The sequence below is a fragment of the Platalea leucorodia genome (genome assembly GCF_965183815.1).
Source record: "Platalea leucorodia genome assembly, chromosome: 1".
NCBI classification, from domain to species: Eukaryota; Metazoa; Chordata; class Aves; order Pelecaniformes; family Threskiornithidae; genus Platalea; species Platalea leucorodia.
Genome location: NC_138823.1, coordinates 76075198 through 76092449, shown reverse-complemented (window position 1 = coordinate 76092449; position 17252 = coordinate 76075198).

The window sequence follows — 17252 nt, the reverse complement described above, 5'->3', positions numbered from 1 at the left end:
GTCCCGACGTAAAACTGACATCGAATTTACTGGGAGATTTTTGGGGAAGGCTTTTGATCGACCCTTGTTCAGGACCCAATTGTCTCACACATACACGTTAAAAACTAACATAGTGTAACGAAAACTATTAATGACTATACTTTATAAAATGAAGAAGTATACGCAAACTACTTCTGATCTTGTAAGGTCTTAAATTTTGAGAACTGCTGATTTGCAGAACTAATCATGTGAGTAATACTATAATCTCTCATGAAGAGCAAATATAATAACATAATGATTTAATATAATTGAATGATCATCACCTTGAGTCTCACATCCAAATAAAATTCTTGAGTATAGACTGAAGAGGTATAGTGGAAAGAGGTGAACCTTAGGTTGGAGAAAAATGAATTAAAGGCGGCAGAGAAGACAGAGTAAAATTATTATTAATTGCATCAGGCCTAATAAAGATAATTAATGATATGGATGTTTACTATTTGTTTTTTGTACAAAATAAAGAAAAAAGTGATTCAAAAAAGGAGAAAATTGACAGCTCCAGGTAGCTTTGAAATATTTTCTCAACAATCTGGTTAAGATATACTTTCAGTTCTTTGAAACGAATCCTGTGAACTTCAGAGACCAATATTCAGGGGCTACTGAGCTGAATCCCTGGCCTACAGAGCATGCTATGAAAATATAGCATTGTGATTAGTGGGAACGGTGGAGGGCCTCCATGCCCATTCAGCAGGCTCTGTCAAAAATGCATGAGTAGTGATGGATAGGTATTAGCACCATTCATTTCTTGTGGCCTGCTAAGGATTCAAATGTTGGTTTATTTAGGCTTCTAATGGAGAATATTTTCTCTTGCAGCTTTCACAGAAGGACAAAAACCTGAATGGAAAAAAACACCTACGTCTTTTAAAGAGGTTATTCTACCAAACTCTGAAATTTGACACAGCCTAAATAACTGAACATAGTTCCATTGAGTTCTATGAACCTATACAAAACTTGCAGAAGATGAAGACCACGCATTTGCTAGTTGTTGGCAAAACAGCAGGAACAAAGACAAAATATCTGTTTAAATCAGATACTGAACTTTTAAAAAAGGTCAAGATAGAGCTGAATATGCGATTACAGTTAAAATCTGAAAACTAATGCCTTGCTGTCTCAGTAGAAAAACAAATGAAACCTGGCTTCTATTAATTTGCTTCCTAGTTGGTGTTTGAACTGGACCTGCCAAGCAGAGACATTATTTTATTCTATAGTGGCTCTCTAGATGGCAGTGCTAATGGGTTAACAATTTAAAAGAAACAACTTGGTGAAAAATATTTTCCAGAGCTAACTAATTCCTTAGGCTAGAGAATGAATATGGCCATACTGATAGTAAATTATCTGAAAAGGGAGGGTGGCACTTTAAAAGTACAGAAATTGTGTCACCTTACATGGCACTTGATAATAATTTCTAGCCTATAGGCATAACATATTATCAAGCTAAAGATAAATCTTGTTTTGTGAAATTTTCAGAGGGCTTTGATATTTGTCAGCCAAAAATTACTATTGAAATGAAAAAAAATGAGAGAAAAGGAATCAGAATTTATCTAGTACAATAGGCCTGAGGATTACAAATTAATCACACTTCCTCTCTGTAATCTAATTTGCAATTAGGTTTGCAAAGACTTCAAATTCTACAGTGCAGCTACATATAAAATTCTAACTGATTAGGAGAGTGTTAACACTGATTTTTTTTGAGGGGGTACATTTTATTTTTGCCATTTTTTTTTTTTTTTCAGCTTCAAGGAAAATCTTTCAGGATTTCTACTGGATGATTCTGGAGCCTGCAAGTTTAATTAGTTCTTTTCCTTTCCCATTGATATTTTCGTGGATTGTGATGTGACCCTAAAGATGCCCAGGAAACAACCTGCGGTGGCTGACTGCTCTAGGGCAACAGGTGGTCATTTCTTGGATTCAACTACAGAACATCTGCTTTGGTGGCAGAAATGGAGAAAATGAAATCTGCGCAGAGTAGTAATAGCTTCTACGATGTATTACTGAAATGGTTTATACCAGGCCCTTGGTATGGAAATAGCCCATGGGAATGTTAATTAGCACAGCTACTCAGGAGTTTTAAGCTAGATGTTTTATACTAGATTGTTTTGTCCAGCTTAGCAAAGATTTGTAGGCTTTAAAACATTTGTATATTCTAACAATTTGCAATATATATTAATCTTCCAAAAAGCCACCATCTCAAAACACAGAATTTGCAGAGGGTCTCAAGGAGTCAACTCTTTCATTTAATTTACAAAAGCCTGAGAAAACTATAGCAAAATTCTGTCATAATTAATACAGATATATTTAAGTGAATCATGTAGTAACTTTTTTCTACTAGAAGAGCAACACAGAAGACAAATGTTCTCAGCTGGATGCAGTATTTCTGCGTAACAATATTACAGAGTTTTTAATTTACAGATTATATTTTGGGTGATTAATATTGTCAAAAAGATAAATAATCTGCCTCAATATAAATATAGATTTAGAAAATTGTACTTAAGGGTTTTACCCAGTAGTTGTATATCATTGTCAAATATAGCAAAAACTCAGTGACTAAAGGCACAAAGTTCTGCTATGGAGCAGCACAGTGCTGACTAATGTACAGTTGACTTACAGGCACATTATTATTTTTTATTTGCAAATTAAGCTTCTGCCTCCTCTGTGTTGCTGTATTCCGTGATCTTAAATATAGAAATATACTGTCTCTTCTTTCCCCTCCGCTGCATGAACCTCCAGCTGTTCTGCTTTCAAATGATTGCCATGAGTATTATTTCCAGATGGGAAGAATCTGGGACTGTGCTATATTGATGTGCATTGGTATTGATTACTTATCTCCTTATTTGAGTCACTTCACCTTGGTATTGTCTCTCATTTTTCTCAGAGGTCTGAAGAACGTAATGAAAGCTGCTCCTCCTAATTTGTATCAGAGGCTATGATTTAGAAAAGCACTTGAACATGTTATTAAGCGTTTTGGGTGTTAGGGCTAGGTTAGGCAGGGGAGGGATGGAGGCCAGGGAAGTTTCCTCTGGCTGCAGCGGAGCAGCCACCCAGCTCTGCACTGTTCAGCCTCATAACACCACGCTGGGAAGGGGAGGCTACAGTGCAAACCCAATTCTCTTTATTCCATTTCACAAATGAACATGTGAGGTATAGAGAAACTAAATCCCAGAACCACAAAGCAATGGATGCCTATTTCCACTTAAATCTGTGGGAGCTGGACACCTACGAACATTTTAGAATGTCTACGCTCAGTGACTTGCTGAGATTATTTTGAAAACCTGGGACAGAGCAGGGATCACAAATTTAATACTGCTGGGTTGCTTTCAATCTTAATTTTTACTGTTGGGGGGGGGATACTTTTTTTTTCTACTAGCAGCTGCACAACAGCACAGCTGCTTAGTGTGGAATACTTTATTCCATTCACCTTGTCTGCGACTGAGAGCAAACAGCTCTTAGTTTCTCTGCTTAGACGATTTTGAGGGATATATATATTTTTTTTAATTTTCTTTAATAACATTCCCCTAAAAGCTCTGGGACAATGGCAATCCTAATAAGAAAGAAGACTGATTTAAAAACAGTCATAAAATGGAACTGCTGACTCATTCATATTCCTCAAAACCTACCTGACTACCAGCTTCTCTGCTTAGTAACAGGCAGAGGAGAAAAGTTGAATAACTTGAATCTGATTAAGGTAGTCTCCTCTCTGACCCTCTCTGCTCAGACTGTCAGCATTGCAGGTGAGTCAGAAAATAACTTCTTTTTTATCCTGTCATCAGCTGTGAATTATGTGCAGTCTCAACCCTCTCTGACAACATGCTTAAATGCTTTGTTAGCTTCAGGCCTGTAAGACTACACGTGTAGCCGGTGACTAGAGGCACCGGGGACAGAGCAGGCTATTTTAATCCCTAGACAAAAGAAGCAGTAATTCTGTGCTGACTTGCCCTCTGTCTGCTGCCTTCAAGCTCAGTAGTTCTCATCAGTCCCTAGCTATTTCTGCTCATGGTCCAGAATATCTGCCGCCCAAATAACCTCCTAGCCAACCCCTGGGGAAATTCAGCAAAGCCCTGACACATGTGACTCATGAGTAAATGGCTTAACTCAAGGTAAGACTTCGAACCAAACAGGGTTTCTGTATTTTATGAAAAACGAATGGCAAACCTTTCTCTTTTCACTCAATCCAACATATGCAGCATTCTTAAATACTTAACAATTCAGCTGAAAGTGACCTTGCAGGAAAGGTGAGTTAGCAGCACTGTGATTTAAAAAAAAGATTTTTTAATAGGATGATTGACAGTAGAATATGTGTAGATTTCCAATGAGTATCTGCCACTTTAGGGGAGACAATTTCAGCATTTCCTGCTGTGTTTCTCTGGTGAGTGGCCTTCTGGCAGCTGGGGACTGCAGAAGAAAAGACCTCCTTGCTTAGACTGCCACCATGCAACCCCATTCTCCCCCTTTTTGTGAACACGGAATCGACTGCCGGATTGTAGCATCAGGCCCTAACTCAGTGCACCTCATTGATTCTACTCTTTTGGGCTTCTCCCAGAGGTGACTCAGTGGAGAAAACAGATTTTGGTACTCTGTTGCTGCTAGAAGATTGTTGGTCTCTCCACTGAGTAACAGAGAAATTTTGGAGAGATGACCTGGCTAAGCTCAATGTGTCAGCTGAACAGCTTAATTCGTTCAACTTTCCCCTGCAGAATTATAGGCTATGCCTCACAGCAGTAGGATATTAATTACAACAGACCGACTATTTGTGTTTGCAAACTGCATGACTGATGATTACATAATATTATTTTCTACAGTAAACAATGTTACCTATCATTCAGCTTCTCATTTGCTTAGTTAAGCAGCTGCCTTTCCCTTTTTTCCCTTTTCGAGATCCACTGTAAATGGGATTAAGCTGATGGAGCTTTATTGCTTGCTTTCTGTTATATGCAGGAACAGTGATGTGAGCTGCTGCTCCGCTCTTCTAGAGGGAGCTCAGTTAATGAATGACAAAATGGGCTCTGTAAAATCCAGCTGGTTTTAAATTTTCTCATCATAAATCACGTCTTTAGGTCAAGGGCTTCTGATATCTTACAAGGGCAGCTGTAGAGAACACACAGGTACATTAGTAATATTTGCCTTCACTTACAGATCATCATCGAAACCATAGATTTTGGCCAGTCATAAGCTGGAGGAAAAGCACAAGGTGAAGGACTGTTTCCTGTCAACCAGATATTAATTCCTAGTCATGCATTCAAATAAAACCCTACGTGTAAGGTGATTCCTCACATGTCCTAAAATATGTGTACGTGTGGCCACATAGCTCCCAGAGATGCCAGACCCGTGTCTGCATCATCTGGTCTTGTCTGTGCAAGGACACCAGAGCCCACGAAATTGGTGTCAATGACTCCTGATATCCTTGCAGCCAGACAGGACCATACCAGATAGATAGACACAGTGTTAGCTCCTCTCATATTTCGAAGTTATTCTGCTGGGTTGCTCCCGGCCTCAATGTGTGATACCGAGGACCCTGGGGCCATGGGCTGTCAGCTAGGCTCTCACAGGCTCACTGCTGCTGAGTTTAAAGTGGCTATTATTTCCAGGCAGGGTGGTACTTTCAGGGAAGGAAATATTGATGGATTTTCTTTCTGACATATTCTCTGACAATGTCTTAACATTTTAGGGACCAGCAGATGAGATGTTAAGCCTACACTTCTTGACAGGGTCAATGCAGTGGAAATAATCTGTCTCTGTAAGCAGCCAGACAGTGTATGGGTCTATGGTGCTAATGAGTTAGATTCTCTTCTCACAGCCTTCCACTCAACAACATACCTGAGGCCTGCATACTCTGTAAGCCACTGAAGTTCACACCCCATCATAAATTATTCCTGCCATATACAAACCAAGCCTGAAACTCCCATGCAAAAAAAAAAGCTTTATGAATAAAGAACTATTCTCAGCTCCATTATAGTTTGTGAATTACTGATGACGTTGGAAAACATTGCTCAGCAATTTTGACCTGTATCAAGTGCAAAAGGGGAACCATGGGTAAACAGAGTTTAAGCACCTTCTCTGCTACTGTTAGAACATGGACACTTGGCTCTCTTTGTTAGATGGCCACACATTCCTGGTTTGATCAGCCCTTTATCAGAGCATCTATCATAAGTAAATCCATGATCTCGTACATAAGATCCTTGTCCAAGGATTCTGCTGTCCTTTATGCCGGTTGCTTACTCCCTAGAATGCAAATACCACACTCATTCACAATATCTTATTTATTTCTCATAAGCACAGTCTCTGGGTAAGCCTCACTGCCTTTTTTTTTAAAAAAAAAAAAAAAAAAAAAGGGATTGATTGGGTAAGTGAGCAGCTCAGACATTTCCCTCTCATTTCTACTTCTGTTTTCAGTACTGATTAAAGAAAAAGGTGAATATGACTAGTTAGTTCCCTTAGGTTACAGTGTTTTCCCCCAAATTCAACCACTTTTTAGATTTTCTCTTATGTATATATGCCTTTGCATTATACAGTCCTGGTTCAGATGGGGTTCTTGCTCTGTGATGTACAAATTCAAATTACCTGAGTGCTTTAAATCTTTAAAAGGTCTTTAGCTGTGAGAAAGGATTGTCATCTCTTCAGTATTTTAAGTGTTCTAATAAATTAAAATCATTCTACTTTACACAGTCCCACTGTGGATGCCTTCCCGCATCAAGGGAAGATGCACAGTTTTAAATGCTTTCAGTAGTTTTACATTCCTCAGAGCAGGCTGCAAAATATCAAGCTGCTGTTGACAACTTGCCCAAAAGTGTTTCTGGTTCCTTTTCCCTTCTTTCATTTTAGGGACTGGGAGATGTTATTTACTTTTTGAGAGGTCCCTTGTCAACTTTCTTAAAGAACTTGGAGTGAAACTATAAGCCATGAAATGCCTGGCTAGGAAGAAATATATTTATCAAGATCTAACAGCTGGATGCCTTGCAAGATGCTATGATCTGTTCCCAATTTGTCGTTTGTGCTTAAGCATGAGTTAAAGCTGAGTTGCTTTTAATTGGTTTTGGATCAGGCATTATTATTTATTCATTGCATCACAGGGGTGTTCAGGATCTCCAGTCCTGGAACTTCATCCTGCTGTGCGAGAAGCCACACGCACAAACCAGAAAGTCTCTTTGTGATTGAAATTATCTATCACAGCACGACTTATTTTTCTAAGAATTATCTGAAAATCTTAGCTATTATTTCCAAAGTCCTATGCAGAGTAATTTCAAGTTACAATATATAGCTAGCAGGAACTAAAAGCAAGCCTGCCAATGTTCTAAAAGGAACAAACAAAATATTTTTATCTGCATGACTACCTACACAAACATATATATATGCTATGTAATTATATGTCATTCCAGGATCCACCTTACTATGTTTGCAACAACAGAGAGGTATTTACTTGCAAAATGTATGGATATCTGCTGACTGAAGTGCTCTGCAAGAGCTTGAGAAAGTTATTATTTTATTGCCTATGCTTTATGTTACAAAGAAAGGGAACTGAAACACAACAAGGTAAGGGAAAAAAGGATCCCTGTCGACTAAGACCCTTGTGCTACTGCCTGAATTACAGGATCTTTCAGGTGGCTACCTTTATGCGGCTAATAGAAGGCAGGTCCTAATAAGCAGGGCTCCTTACTTAAATTAACACAGAGACATGATCCTCAAATTGTGCATTGATACTGTACTATGATAGTACCCATATTGTGCAAAGAACAGACGCTACACTGTGGTGTTTCCTTTGGCTGTATTTATACTACAGATATACAATTTCATTCAGAAATTGTGGATAAGATTTATCAGCACAAGTTGCTGTTCTTGTTTACATGGGTAATTTCCTTACTTTGCTTAGCAGGTTTGAAAAACTTTTGTCTAGAGCCAAAAATGCCCTGTAATATCATTTCAGATCTGTCCAGGGAAATCTTTAATGAACTAGAAGTGTCAAGTAACACCCTCTTTCATATAACAGTTTAATATTCAGAATGAATATTACAGGCAAATGGATTAGCTTTCCTTGATGTTTATGAAGTTGCTGTAAAAGCAGATGGATAATCACTATAGCAACTTAGCACATCAGGAGAGAGCCACTGAAAAGCATTCCATAATCAGGACCATGACCTTGACAGCCCTCACTTTCAATTGCCTAAGCAATATTTTTCATCTGTTGTAATCAGGCAAATTTGTTGCATGCCAGTAAATCTAGTTGGACTATCTCAAAACACTGTCTGTGTTGGAGTGAGCAAATCTAAGAAAGGTCATGCATCTCAATTTAAGATATTTTATTACATTTTCCCCTATGGCATCTCATATATTCTTGTATTTCAAACTTAGTACACTGAAATAATAAAGTAGCAAGTGGATGTTATGTATCTCAAATTTAGTAAGACGCTGTCTCACAAAACTTCTTCATGGACAAACTGAGACAAACAGACTAGGTAAGTGGACCACAAGGGGGACTGAGAACTGCTCGACCTGCCAGGCTCAGAGGGTTGTGATCAGTGGCATGACCTCCAGCTGGAGATTTGTCCGTAATGGTGTACCCCAGGGGTTGAGGCTGGGGCCAGTAATGTTTAACAGCATCGACTACCTGAATGATGGGACAGAGTGCACCTTTGGCAGGTTTGTAGATGTTACGACACTGGGAGCTGTGGCTGATAGACACTGCACAGATGTGTTGCCACTCAGAGGGACATTGACAGTCTGCAGAAATGGACTGACAGAAGCCTCATGAAGTTCAACAAAAGAAAATGCCAAGTCCTGTAACATGGGAGGAATAGCCTCACGCAACACTACAGGCTTGGGCTGAGTGACTGAAAAGTAGCTTGGCAGAAGAGGACCCGTGTGTCCTGGTGGACATAAAGTTGAACATGAGCCAGCAATTCACCCTTGCAGTAAAGCAGCTCAATGGTGTCCTGGCCTGCAATAAGAAAAGTGTTGTCAGTAGGTCAAAGGAGGTGATTTTCCCCTTCTACTCAGCACTGGTGAGACACATCTGGAGTCTGGGTCCAGTGCAAGTAAGATATGGATGTACTGGAGCAAGCTGGCAAAGGGCCACAAAGATGATTAAGGCATTGAACATGTGTCATATGAGAAGAGGCTGAGAGAGCTGGGACCTGATGGGAGGAGCGGTAAAAGAAGATGGATCCAGATTCTTCTCAGTGGTGCCCAGTGACAGCACAAGAGGCACAATAAGCACAAAATGAATTACGAAAATTCCACTTAAACGTAAGGAAAAAACCTAAACACTGTACTGTGTGGGTGGTTGAACACTGAAAAAAAAATCTTCTCCATCCTTCAAGACATTTGAAACCCAACTGGACATGGCCCTGAGCAACCCACTCTAGGTGACCCTACTCTGAGCAGAGGGGTTGGACTAGACAATCTCCAGAGGTGCCATCCAACCTCAGTGACTGATTCTATGATAAGGCGTTGTGATAGGACTCTAACAGAAGGAACTGATGTCTGATTTTCTCCAATTAATTTTCCCATCTGCAGTTGTCCCGAGACCTTCACCTTTTATGTTGTAGGCTAGCCTAATGCCAACACTGTACCCTGTTCCGCTGCTCCTCTCGTGATTGGGATCATTACATAACTTTGCAATGTGAACAGAAATGAAAAAAAATCCGTATTGCAACACTGTCACTAAGAATTGTTGAAAGAAGAAAGGAAAAATAAGGAATGAGGTCCAGCACAACCTTCCAACAGCTGCTATGTGTATCCCTCCTCTCTGGAAAGTGCTGTTTCCAGCTCCAAAGGGAGCAGACAAGTATGTTCTTCTTTGAACCTACAGGTTGAGGGCATGAACTAGTCCACCTTCACCATAACAGGATCACCAGTGAGAAACCTGAGATGTCTCCATGGCTTAGTTGAACTACTCTATACATCGTTTGAGCATGTGATGACCAGTTGCCATGAAAATCTTGAAGGATTATATTTTCTCAGAATTTCTGGTATTTATTAATATTCAGCTGAGGTGAAAGTATCACATGAATAGGCCTTAGGATGTTTCACAGATTAACCAGTGAGTCTTGAGTATTTATTTAGTGCTCAGAGAGATTTACTCATAAAGTAATGCAGATTTGTCTCTGTCTTACAGACAGAGAAACATAGGTATTGAAGATTCAAGTGACTCATTCAAAGTAAGAAAAGTGGCTGACAGCAGAGAATGGCAATGCCTTACTCCAGTAAGATAACCAGCAAACAGAAGTCTCTCTCCCTTCTTTTTGTGCTTGTGGTCCAAGCTGAAAATAAAAAGCTCCGGTGTACATTCAAACAACATTAAAAATTAATTGCCTTGTCCTAATTTAAAAATCTCCATATTCATGAGATCTTGGATAAGGTTTTTGTTTTACACTCAGGCTAACAGTGATAGACAACAGAAACTCCTACTAAAACCAGCCACAACAATTTCTTCACACCCCAGCTGCTCTTTGAATAAAGATAAAATTTTTAACTTCTGCTATCGAGTTGACTAATGGAGACTTTCCTGGCTGGAAGTGAAGATGCACTTCTATCACTTGTTTGTACGTAAGGGATGAATTACCCTTCTTCCATGGTAGAAAGAAGAGGCATGAGGTTTTCTTCTTAAAATAAACCCTTATTTTTTAATTCCCCACAGGAAGTGAGAAGAAGTCAGTTATGGCAGAATTTGTCATGCTGAGGGACGGAGCATAACTCAACCTACAACAGTGGCAGCATTTGATGCTGCACCATGAACCTCCCTGGGACTCCCTGGAGTTAATTTTGATCTGGAAAAGCCAAGAGGCTCCAAGATGCTCTTATCACAGACAGCAACCTCCATGTATTCCTTTTGATTATGGCCAAACAATAAAAAAGGTGGGAGAAATACCACCATTTAAATAGAATTTTGTATCTGAGAAAATGAATTAATTAAAACAGCAACAGAGGAACAAGCCCTGTCTTTTGACATAAAGACTGGAAATGAGAGACAGCTCCCTGAAGGAGCTGCACATTGTACATTGCCAGTGGGCAGTTTGTCTCCAGTGTGCTTTCTTAAACGCTACTGAGTTTACATCAGATTGCCCAATCTTACTCATTTGCCTAAAAGAGTACAGAAAACACACACATAAGCAGTCACAGAATGCCTTATATCTGCAGCTTGGTTTATGTGTAGCAGACATGCATCTGAGCATCTTCCAATGGTGCTGAAATATTTGGTTTTGAAATAATGATTAAAAATGTGTGGACAAACATATTGCTTTCAGGTCTTTTGTACAGACAAAACTAGTATACTTCATGTTTATGCTGGTCTTTTCCAGATCAAAAGAATGCTTGCTTTGTAGTAAGCATGTACAGCCTTCAGAAGCATAACTAAATAAAAATCTGAGTTTTCAAGCTGGGTGTCAGGCTCCAGGCCATCCCCAAGATTGAGAGCTGCAAGACTTTGCTGTTTCCCCTGAGAGAGATGCCAGCTTGGGAACCAGCTCACTTCATCTTCACCCAGGGACATCCAATTCCCCCTTACAGAGACACTCTGGATCACAGAAAATCACCTGCCAGCAGTTCCACTTTTGTGGTTCACCCCTCCACACTTGGTAGTGAGATCAGGACAATTTGCATTACAGTGCCATCGACAGGAAAGGATTTCCTTCAAAAATATGTGATACCTACAGGTAGTAAAAATAGTCAGAGCTCTTAGTTATTTGGCTAGTATATATTACACTTATCATATTGCCTCTAGTAGACTATGGGGCTTCATGAATTGGGACCTATTAGTAAATGTGGAACATGTCAACTTGAGCTCTGACTTTGATTTGAAATTCAGTGATCACCGACATCTTTAAAAAGCAGGTCTCCAGAAGCACCCTGTAATTTTTTTGATGACCCCACTGACAACTGTATAGAGCCACATATAATGTGTGAATGTAGACCTTTAACGCTGTATTATTCTATCCTCCCCTGTTGATTCAGGCTGTTCTCTTTTCACCCTATTATATGTATGATTAGAGCAGACTTACTGCCTTACAGTTGAATATTAATGCTTACTTAGTAACAAAGCTTGAAAATTTTATTACAATGAGAGCTTCATTAAAATGGCCTTCTGAAAGAATTAAGATGTAAAGATAATAATAAAAAAGTACATTCCTAAACAGCCACGTCAATATATTCCGCACCTTTAGAAACTGTCGTGAAAAACACTGAAAGTTTTATTTCCCTTTTACTGCTTGCAAAATAACATTAAAAAGCTTAACTGGCTTTCTCAAGGTCGCACATTTAAGTCACTGACAGGGTAGAAAAGCCAAAGTACTGAATGCTAGCAACCACAGGAGTGGCACTGGTGCCCTAGGTTTAAGCAGTGCCTGCCTACTCTTGAGATAAATATAGCAGATGGTTTCTTCTCTTTTCCCTAAAGAACGAAATGATTTGCAATTTCTGCTGGCTGCTGTGAATTTGGTTTGCTGGAGCTTTGGTGGCTGAAAATGAACCAACAGCAGGTGGCAGCAGTTTGTCACTCTTCCAGCCTCTTCTGGGTTCACAAGCAAGAATCTCTGGCCACATAAATGGCCTTTTGCCTCCTGGATTTGTTCTGTATTTCTGCAGAAGAGAGTTTTGACTCTCCCGTAAAGGTTTTCTACTAAGACTTCAAAGAAAGCTTGGTACTGGGCAACTGGCCTGCGTGGATGCAGAGAACAGTGATGTTCTAGGAGGCTTGGGTATGATGAAGAAAAAAGGGGTAGATAATTTTCTGTCAGTCTCTTGAGTATGACAGGAGTACCCCGAATTACATGTGATGATCAGAATGACTCATGCAGACTTCTAAAGCAAGACTATAAAGCACTTCAATATTCTCTATGAAATGAACCTATTAATTGCAGTGTTTAAGTACTGCATTTTCCTACATCAGAATAAATGCCAGTAATGTATTTTTTGTTTATTTCCAATTAACATGCATGGTTCCTTCCTTCTTAACTTGCATTTTATAACACAAGCAATGTCTCAAGGATATGTAAGCTAATTGTTTTGCACTGAAATGGCTGTGTTTTTCATCTGTTAGCTACAGTTATTGTTGTATGCAGGAACGCTGTTAAAACCTTAGTAAACATTATTAAGCACAAAAAGAATGATGATAGTTCAATGAGCACTAAGCTGTGGACTAATGGAATGATGCATGGTACAATACAAGAACAAGGGGAAATGACAAAAGGAATTCCACATTTGCAAGCAAGCTGAGCTTTGTGAAATCTCTAAAGATAAATTCAGCGGGGTAAGGAGCGATTATGCACTTGCTGCCAGTTCTGCTTCTCAGTAGAACAAGCTGGTTCTAAGAACCTTAGTAAAAGCTCCTATTTTCATGTCCTTACTAGGAGGAAAAAGCAATAAAACTCTTCTATACATACACATTATAATACGTAGAAAAGCAGCATGGGTAAAACTACCCCTTTTCTAGCTTCTATTCATTTATAATTTTTATGATTTAATTCACAGAACGCTTACAGCTCCACTCAGGAAAATGGATTCCAGAAATGCAGATGTGAAATCAGTTTCTTCTCACATGTTCATAGTAAATAATGCCACCCTTTTGGGCTTAGTACAGGCAACATTTTATCAGGTAGACGCATCATTTAAATGCGACACCTTCCCACAGTCACCATGAACAACTGAATTGGGATGTACTTCCTAAAAGTATTTTTAATGAAAGGCAACATGCCTTGCTGAACAGGGAATCCCTCTACCAGTAAACCAATATTCCATTCCCATTTATTTCAGTGAATTCCAGCACGACTTTGCTCAGGTTCATTCACAGCTCTTGGTTTCTCTTTTTTCTGTCCATGGGTGAAGACAGGGATTTCTACCTCCTGTTCAAAGTACTCAAATTGACAGAGAGCAAATGCTCTCTGATATGCAAGTAAAAATACACTTGTGGTGGTATAAAACAGAAATAGCCCACTGAAGGGTTAGATTTTATTTTACCTTTTTCCTGGAACGTCAAGGGGCCGAAGGATGCAAACATTTGTATATTGCTATTTTGATATTTTTTAATGCTAACAAGCACTGCCTATGCTCTCCAAAAACTGCCTCATCAAGCCGTTGTGCCAAGCTGTATCTTCAGCGTAGTTTGTGACAGTGGAACCAGAGCTGTGGGAGCTCCTTTCCAAATTCCAAACATCTGTATTGAAAGAGACTCTGCAGCTTTCCAGCAGCTCACATGCAATGAAATCCAGTGAGACAGTTAGGCACTGCTTTCCGTTTTTTCTGACTTCCCTTGTGTCTCATGCATTTTAGGTGCTACAGGAGATAGGCTACTGCAATGGTGGACATTTGAAGCCATATAAAAAAATCTTTATACAAGTGAGTTTGCAGGCTGGCTCATTGGACAGTATATGGAAAGGTGACACCATGAAGTTTCTGGTCCCTAATTTTCATTTGTTATTTACGAGAAAAGATGGAAAGGACTGGTCCAATTAGTCTGTTTGAACCTGAATTTGCACGCTGTATTTAGCAGTGTTTGTCCCAGATGAACATTTTCTTTAGCAGTTTGAGCCCCATTTTTTACATTCTTGTGCCTCTAGAATATTTATTGAATGTTCCTCCTACTCAAAAGCTATCAGTCAGCAAAATGTTAAAATTATTATATCCAGCTATATAAAATAACTGCCTTATTTCAGCCATCCTCATGATATTCCTGACATGAGATTCTAACAGCAGCTCTTAGAAGAGTATGAGCAGGCAGTTGTAATGAACTGCACATAGACTAGATCACAGTGTTATTAATACATCCGTAAGTGTATCTATTAATGCCCATTGGCCATCAAGTTGCAAGATCTGACTTGTGTATCCCCCTCACTTTACATCATTATACTGACACAATCAGATTGGCAGCTCAGACTAATTAAAACCAGAATTAAGAACTAGAGAATACCAGCTTTCTTCTAGCATTAAGAATAAATAAAAATAGAGTAGAAACAATGACTGGAAGACCCTTATTAAAAAAAGCATTACATAAGACTACAAAATAAACCTAGCTACAAATAAGCCCAGTAAATATAAGAGCATCACACCTCATAGCACAGAGTATAAATAATTTGTCTAGCTGACCATTGTTTCAATCATCCTTATTTCTTTTACCACATTTTACAAATGGCAAGAGTTGCTTTATTTCAGGTTTCTGAGCATTTTTGAAGGGCCAATATTACTGCACACACACTCTAATGAGTACAGCGTAGAGCATCTTAGCAGGAGATGTGAATGGGTAGCTCCTGGGAAATGCTCTCTCTGCTGGCCATGACAGTCTCAATGGTCTGACTTCAGTCTCAGGGCAGGCAATTGTCCGATGACTATCTTACAACTTCCTGGTATCACCAGCTCTTGTGTCATATGAATTTGTGTTTTCCTAAGAGATGGTGCTTTTTCTTCAGGTCAGTGTAGGACTGGGAGAGCAGCTGTACTTTCTATTAAAACTTTGTCCCCCAGGGCTGTGAAAAGTGACCTCCAAGCCTCTGCACATGACCCTTCAGTTCCCTGAATTACTGGTGGAGGAGATTACTTGGCATTTTTTCAGAGAACATTCATCCTTCTGGTAACCAGTGGAGAACTCCCACACATGTGCTTGCTGCCTTTTTTTCTTGGTAGGGTATTGCCTACTTTTAGGAATGAGCTAATGTAGTCCCTAAGGCACCTGGCACAATCCAGCATCTATAGAGAGTAGAATTTGAGCTACCAGAGCTGCTGCTGTTTTGACACATCATACGTGTTCCTCCTTCACTTTCTGTTTTAACTATTTATTTGGTATTAGTGACATTCAACCACTTTATCTGTGCTTCCATTGTTAGGCAGGCTTGCATTTGACAGGTAAAGAAGAAAGTACCAGCTGAGCAGAACATGCTGTTTGTGACCCATGAAGAAAGAGATCAGTAGCAACAGGCATGTCAAGAGTAGATTTTAATAGGTAGCTTGCAAGCTGGTTATGGTTTTAACAGTTTTTAATGTTTGATTGAATCAGTCCAAACATTCTTTGCACAGCTCTGAATCAATGGGGCCAAAAGCAAGTTCATAGGCGTTAAAGCTGTTCTTTTTACAGCCTGACTTTGAAGGAGAGATGCAGAGATCACAAGCAAAGTCCAGGGCAACGTGTATCTTCCTAAGTCTGAAATAACATTTTGCAGAGAGGAGGACAATTGGCAATTATTTAGGGTTGCTTTGGGACACTTGTCTTGAACATAATATGTCCAGCTTAATTTGAATTGTCTTAAGTACTATTCTCCTAGCTATTATTAAAACTTAAATTTGCTTTAATTAGCCTTTATTGAAAAAACAATGCAAACATTAACGTTCTTGGGTTTTAGCGTCAGTGTCTTTTTAATTACAGTATGCAATACTTTGCTGAATTTGAGAAGAACAAGTCCGTTTTACTAAAGCTGGACTTGAAGCATATTAAACTGAATGCGTATGTTCACATCAAGCCCGTATGGATTTAAGTCTGTTCTTCAACACTCACACGGTTACGGTAAAACTAGATCCCAAACTGGTTACCAAGCTGCAAGAGTTATTTGCTTCAAGTAGGTTCTGAAAACACTGCAAGCTGAATAATTGAAATAGTAACAAACCAAATAAACTTGCTCATGTTCACTGGCAATTCAGGGAGATGCAATGTTCTCAGCAGCACAGATCTTAGTTCCACCTGATCTCAGACAGAAGCTGCACTGGTGGGATGGGGGAAAAAAAAAGAAGCCATTGCCAAAAGCAGACCTGGCACTTAGAGCCAAGTGATGAAATGCCTTTAAAGTACTGACATTTAAAGCAACCATACTCTCAGCTGAGAATTAGTTTATTCTGTACTCCTCTGACTTCCTTAGCCTTACCACTCTATAACCCAGCTGTCATGCAGCTGACAACAGGCCCATTAACTCTGCCAAATGATGGCTTTCCTATTTTCAAACACAGTAGGCTCCTAAGTATTCAGCCTCTGCTATCAACAGCTGAGTGTCAACTTTCATCAGCAGCTTTAAGCCACTCAGCTCAGTACCCAGTAATTTACTGGATTAAATACATCACTATTTTTCACTGCACTGCCTACTCCTTCCCTCCAAACCCAGCCAAGACTTTTTCACTGATCTTTTATGTGCACGTTGGTAAGACATACCCTGTTCAGGGAAGTATTTACACACATATACGTTTAAGCCATATGAGAACTCCTCAAACCAACTTAGCACAAGTAACTGCCAGAATCAGACCAATCCATGGGAAGT